The sequence below is a fragment of the Eptesicus fuscus genome, chromosome 10, assembly GCF_027574615.1.
Source record: "Eptesicus fuscus isolate TK198812 chromosome 10, DD_ASM_mEF_20220401, whole genome shotgun sequence".
Classification (NCBI taxonomy): domain Eukaryota; kingdom Metazoa; phylum Chordata; class Mammalia; order Chiroptera; family Vespertilionidae; genus Eptesicus; species Eptesicus fuscus.
In genome coordinates this window covers 4,189,194-4,196,323 of record NC_072482.1, presented here as the reverse complement: position 1 = coordinate 4,196,323, position 7,130 = coordinate 4,189,194, and the positions used below count along the sequence as shown (strand labels likewise).

General features: G+C 46.6%; 1 pseudogene; it reads right to left on the bottom strand.

Moving 5' to 3' along the window:
* Positions 1–4,661: 4,661 nt before the first annotated feature.
* On the bottom strand, positions 4,662–4,784 carry LOC114229163 (small nucleolar RNA SNORA29; annotated as a pseudogene).
* Positions 4,785–7,130: the final 2,346 nt, after the last annotated feature.

The window sequence follows — 7,130 nt, the reverse complement described above, 5'->3', positions numbered from 1 at the left end:
TATGTTTTAAAATTATATCTTTTATTGAATGGTTTTGCTTTGTATCACATTGAATTTTTTTAATAATACACATACAATATATTGTTGATTTATTTTTAATGAAGTATTATCAGAATTTATTTCAGAATCAAACTAGAAGAAACACATAAGCAGGGAAATGTGATAGCTTTAGATTTTACTTAGAATTTATTTGAATGAGATCCATCTCCTCAGTCTAGCTTAATTCCCCTAAACTGTGGGTTATTTCATGCCCTTGGCCTGGGGAGTCAGGAGAAATCAATAGACAAAAGAGCTACCTGGCCAGGGTTGTCATGGAAGCAGTTTTAACATTGGCTCCTTGAAGCCCCAGTGTACTCACAGTACTAGGCCAAACACTTACAACTTGTATAAAAATCCCACATCCCATATTGGCCACCTCAGGATGGAAAACTACAGGTGGAGAGACGATGGTCAAGAGGAATGATATGGCAATGAGATCAGCAATAGCTGAAGGGGATGCTGACAGTTAAAAGAATTTAATGTTCAACTCCTATTCAGGCAGAAACTAAACAAACTGCTATGTATTTGCCCCGTGGCAGGACCAGTTGCCTAAAGGACTGACTTGGCACACATCTGCATTTTTCAAAGCTTAGAAATGGGAAAGACAAAGGGATTGCCCATTCCTGGAGCAGCTTAAAATTTCCAAGAGTCCTTATGTGACCTCCTGCTGTGGTTATTACAAAGCATTTCCTCTGATGAAGATGTAGCCATTAGATAACTTTATATCATTTTTTAAAGGGTTTCTTATTCTTGTTTTATTTTATTATTATTTTGTTTAATCCTTATCAGAGGATATTTTTCTATTGACTTTTAGAGAGAGTGGAAAAGAGAGGGAAAGACAGAGAGAAATATCTATGTGAGAGAAACACATTGACTGGTTGCCTCCTGCACAAGCCATGACCTGGGTCCAGATCTGGGAGGAGCCTACAACTGAGGTACTTGCCCTTGACCAGAATCAAACCCATTGAAGCTGGGACCCTTGGATCCACAGGCCAACGCTCTATCCACTGGGACAAACCAGCAAGGACATAGATAATTTCTTGTGAACTGTCCTCTTTGCTCTTATTTTAAATACTGACCAGATCCCCCAAAGCTTTTTCTTTAAGCTTGGGTCCCAAATTTGGGACTGTGAGACTGACAGAGTACCTTAGGCCCCCAGATCATCCTCAGCATGTCCAGATGGCCGTGTGACAGCACCCATTTTGCTCTTTGTCTTGTTTGTGTAACATGTGTGGCCCAACAGGGAGCCTGCAGTGATTAGTGAGTGGTCTCCTATTGGCACTGAGGGTGGCGCGTTGCTCCTGACACCTGGAGGAGGAGAGGCCTGGCCGCGGGGGAGAGCAGTCGCCCCCAGGACAGGGAGTATTAGTTTACTCTTTCTGAGTAGAAACTTACTTCTCTATAAGGATGGATTATCCAAAAATCACTGGCAAATATTTTATTATTTATCCTATATAATAAAAGGGTAATATGTAAATTGACTGAATGCAAGAACAACTGGTCGCTATGATGCACATTGACCACCAGGGGCAGACGTTCCCTGTGGGGAGCTGGCCTAAGCTGTCAGTCAGATATTCCCCGAGGTCTCCCGGACTGTGAGAGGGCACAGGCTGGGCTGAGGAACCCCCTTCCCCCAGTGCACAAATTTCATGCACTGGGCCTCTAGTTTTGAATAAAAGAAACCACATGGCGGGCACCGGCCTGGACTCACTGGGCAGGGGCTGGTGGGACACAGGCAGAACGTTGGAAAACCCTCTGGCCGGGGTTTGTGCTGGAGGAGGAGCGGGTTCTTCTCCAGGACACAGTCCGCAGGCCTGGGTCAGAGAGGACAGGGAGCCGCTGACAGCACAGAGGCCGGCCTGTGCCGCTCCCTCCGCTGCGCCCCCGGGACCACCCCCCGCAGACACTCTCCTCTGAAGCCCGCGCTGCGCTGGGGGCTGTGAAGCGCAGATCAGTGAGGCCAGAGAATGGACCTCAGAAGCCGAATGAGCCCTGCCAACGGCTTCGGGAAAGACGGGTCCATCCAAGTCCCTACGGGGACATCACTGGCCTCTCACCGGGCAGGGCTGCCAGCCGTGCCGAGCGCTAGCGGGGCCTGTCCGTGGCACGGCCTTCCCTCACGGATACGTGTCTTCCGTGGTAAGAAGACCTTGGCCCTGTCTACCCATTTCCCCCTTACCTATAGGGACCAACAACCTGCTGCTCACTTTAAGTTCCACATTAGCGGTGGGAGCTTTCTGGAAACGATGAGAATGTTCTGAGATGACTCGGACAAGAGGCAGACACTCCATGCCACCTGTGCTTGCTGATCACTAACGCCCGTTTCCCCGGGTGCATTGCAGCCTTTCAGGCTCAGCACAGTGAGTCCCCGGTGTGACACGGGAGGACTCAAGACCTTGTGTGATGCTTCCGATGGCAAGCTGTCTGTTGTTCCTCAAAAATCTGTGCTCTGGCCTGGGCACGTGGCTCAGTGGTTGAGCATCGACCTAAGAACAAGGAGGTCACAGTTCTATTCCCGGACAGGGCAGAGGCCTGGGTGGGGAGGCTTGCAGGAGGCAGCCAATCCATGATTCTCTCTCATCATTGATGTTTCTCTCCCTTCCTCTCTGAAATCAATAAAAAAAAAAAGTTTTCTTAATCTGTGCTTCTGATTTTACTCATTTCTTCCCAAGATGTTGTGATTCGTTTTCCTTAAACACAAAGCTGTGGTCCAAGCGTGAAGACCAGAGATGGTACGACTTCTGAACTGACAACCACTTTCCCCCAGAAGCCAAGTCAACAGCCTTTTCCCAGGACGGACCCCACGTTTCCTGAGGAGCAGAGCAGGCTGCCTCCCCTCCTGCTCAGTGGGAGGTCCGGCCTGGGACCACCTGCAGGGCTGAGCCTGTGGGGGCAGCTGTTACGTTGCTTTACCTGAACTCTCCTTCTATTGAACCAGCTCTGAGGAAAGTGTGAGACACAAAAGCAGCAGGTTCTGTCACACATAATTGTGTACAGCATACAGAATTTAAGTTAGAGTTGTTGATACATTCTTTTTAAAAATTGATTTTAGAGAGAGGAAGGGACAGGGAGAGAGAAAAAATATTGATGTGAGAGAGAAGCATTACCTGTTGCCTCCTGTACACACCAGACCAGGGACTGAACCGGAAACCTGTGCATGTGCCCTGACAGGGAATCAAACCGGCCACCATTCAGTGCACAGTACGACGCTCAACCACAGAACAACACCAGCCAGGTGGTCCGTTCCTTTAAAAAGTAAACTGCTGTGATTTGTAAATTTTATGTCAAATTTGTATAAACACGTTTGGTAGAGTTCTCTTTGACTGTATCTCAGTGTATTCTTCTTATAGAATTGCTGTTTGCCATTCTTTTTCATCCAAATCTAATGGGCACCTCAGCTAGGCTTCCCCAGATTGTCACACATCACGATTAGTGAATTTTAAGTAAATTAAGAATGTCTGGTTGTGAAATTAAAAGTGGTATTCTCCTAGTTGCCCCTGTACAACTGCCCACAGTACTGACTTACCACTGGGGTCAGGGACAGAGTTTGTTCTCAAATCCAGGAACAAGAGGGATTTCTTCCCAACCTCTCCAAGAAATGTTGACTTTTCCACATTAACAGAAACATATTTTCCAAAGTGAGTGAGATAACCTTTCTGTTCTGCTTTCAGGTGTCTAATTTGTACTTAACCTGCTGAAAAGCCTGAAATACTGACTGAGAACAGTAGGTTGGATTTAGGAATCAGGGGGCACCGTGGTCTTTAAGAAGGGGAAGGGGTGTGCGGGAGCTCTGGGTGTCACCACATAAGATACATACAAACTCTGTCATTTCCAGAGAAGGGTGCAATGATGAGGCGGGATCTGGTCCAGAAACGGGAATTACTGTGCTCAGCTTTCCTCCGTTTATGGAAAATGCGGTCCCTCTTTAGAAGGAGTGGCCTGTGGGCAGGCACATCTGTGAATGAGCGATGGGAGAGCTTCTCCTGGGAGGAATATGCCCTTCAGAGGGTGAATGCGGGGTGGTGGGTGCAGGGGCTGAGCGTGTGGGTCTGAACCCCATCGTGGGCTCCACCTGGAGGCACCTTTACTGCCTTGTGTCCTTGCAAAGGCCCTCAGCGCCATCACTCTGTTCTCTCCAACTGGAGGGATGAAGGCACTCAGCTCACCGAGATGATGTGAGAATTAAGTAAAATTCTGATGCAAAGAAAGCCCCTGCATATCCTGGGTACAGAGTACAATGGTCAGAATCGCTCAATACTCTTTACTCACTTTTATATGGAGGTATAACGGACATGTGGCATTATATTAGATTCAGGTGTGAAACGTAAAGATTGGGTATTTGTATCTATTGGAAATGACACCACAGTAAGTCTGGGTAACAGCTACACCACACGTACTTACTAAACTTTTCTAGTGATGAGAACGTTTAAGACAGTGGTTCCCAACATGGGGCACATGCCCCACAGGGGGGCAATTTGATTTTTAAGGGCAGCAATTTGAGAATGAGTTATTAATAGTTATTTTTTCCTGGCTCTAGGGGCCTCATGTACAGTATATAAATATATATTGTGACATATTTATGCATTTCAGTTCTCTAGTAGGATTATGTTTTTGAAACTTTTTTTTTTCTGTTTAGCCATTTCATACAGAAGGAGGACACAAACAAATCCTCCCCCTTCAGATCATGGCAATGTTAATCTAACCCATAAGCACAGCCACTAGAATCTATTAGGTGTTTTGAAACTTTATTTGCTATTTTTTCATATCACTTCATATTATTTTTTAAAACAATTTCTTAGTGATTTCTTCCTCAGTACTTCAGCTGTCCTTTCGTTCTTTTTTCTCTTTCATGGATGCCATGTTCTTTGGAAGCTTGTTTAGACCAAGTTAACAGCCCTTTAGCCTTCCTCCACGTGACTAAGAGTTCACTTTTTGAATAATAGGAATTCTATGTCGTGGGGGAGGGGGCATCAGGATCTAGAGATGCTTAGGTGGGTCATGGCCAAAAAAGGTTGGGAACCCCTGCTTTAAGATCTACCCTCTCAGCTGTGCGTTACATCCTGATGACGTGTTTATTCCTTAGTTGGAAGTTTGTACCTTTTGACCATCTTCCTCCATTTCTCCCCCGCAATGGCAGTCATTTCGCTGCAGCATGGTCAGTATCCTGTCACTAGACAGATGCCGGCACGTGTAGGACATCAGAATGGGGGTGTGAGAATTAACACGCAACTTCAATGGACAACTGTCCTTTCAAATCCACTGAGGATCAGAGAGGTACATGTATGTTAGTATAACATGTACTGATGATCTAATGTAGAACTAGATGTTCTAAATCACATGATGACATCAAAGGATGTACTTCCTAGTTTCCCATCGAGTTCCATTTCCTGAACACTCTATAATAATTCCATTAGCAAAGTCTTCTTCTACCTTTTCATAGAATAAAGCTGAAGGAATCCCTTTCCACGTCCCGCGTGGTCCAGGGTTCCGGTTCAGGGTTTGAGTTCTGGAGAAGGGCCGCACACAAATGAAAGGAGACTTGAAGAAATGCAATTTGGCGAAATGGGGGGCCAGGCGGTAGTCCACCTCTAGTGGGAGAACTACTCCCTGCTCTGGCCCTGCCATCCCTTTTATTGAGGCTTTGAGGAAAACATCTTAGCCAGGATAAACAGAAATATACATGGGAAAAACAAAGGTGGAGGCTGCTTCAGCTAACAATGTCTCAACTAAAGGGTGAGTGGTTAGAGCAATTAAGGTTGTTGACCAGCCTTCCTGGCTTCCTGTCAACATCTCTCTTTTAGTGAAACTGATTTGTTTCCGGCATAAAGCAAGAGCAGTTGACTGAATAAGAGGACATGCTCCCAAGAAAATGGGAAAATCCTAATGGGGACAGGAGTGAAGACTGAATGCTTTTCACATGAAATACCAGCTATTCTAACGCAGAGCTGCTGGGCCACAGGCTGGCTTAGAGTCCTTTCCCAGTCCCCCAGCCCCCTGCACACTTTGGTTTGGGCAGGTGGCCTGGTCACACTGGTGGGTTAAGTGCTGTCCAGGGCACTTTCCCTCCATCCCACAAAGACCGCCTCCTCCAGCCCCTTTCTCCAGTGTGTTCCCGAGGTGCCCTGAGCTCAGTGACAGCACCGGGACATAAACCTGAAAACCTTTCACTCGGGTTAAATTATTGAACAACTTTCCATTTCCTTCAGTGAGTGACATCCCCCTGTAAAGAGTCACCGACTATACTCTCCAATCAGCAGCTACCAGCCTGTCACGTCATCAGTTACTAGGGGAAGCTGCTCCTGAGGTGTCCCCAGAATCACAGCCTTTCCCAGTATTGAAACACCTGGAAGATCACAGTGGCTCTGACTGTGAGAGGCTAAGTCACTTCCCCAAATCTGCAACACTCAGTTGTGGTGCAACAGAAAAATAAGCCAGTCAGAGAAAGACAAGTGTCACATGGTCTCACTCCTATGTGGAATCTAACAAACAAAATAGATCCAGAGACATAGAAGCACAGAACAGACTGTCAACCTCAGAGGGAAGGCAGGGGAGGGTGGGTGGGAAGAGATCAACCAAAGAACTTATATGGGTGTATGCATAACCCATGACACAGACAATAGGGTGGTGAAGGTATGAGGTGGGGGTATGGGGGGGGTGCGCAGTGGAGGGCTAGAAGAACTCAATGGGGGACATACTAGTATGTAACACTTTCAACAATAAAGACTTTTTAAGAAATTGAACAAAATTGAAGGCCTCCCTTACCCTCAGCTCCCAGCACACTCACTCATCCATTTGCAAACGGCTCTGTCTGCAGTGAGAGAGACCAATGGCCCCCAAAGGCTCCAACTTGTGTGCTCATCACTGACCAGCGAGGAGCTGCCTCACCATAGGGCCCAGCACAGTGTTTCTGACACAACCAGACCAAAGCTTTAAAGCCCTCAATCAAAGCAATGCTTTTAATGCAGGAAATTCTAAGTTTCAGAAGAGGACCTTCCTACTGCATCTCTGACCAGCAACTGATGATGCTACTCACCTCTGATGCTGATTGGTTCTCAGTACTGAGATGACCCAATCCAGGACAAAGAGTGAGT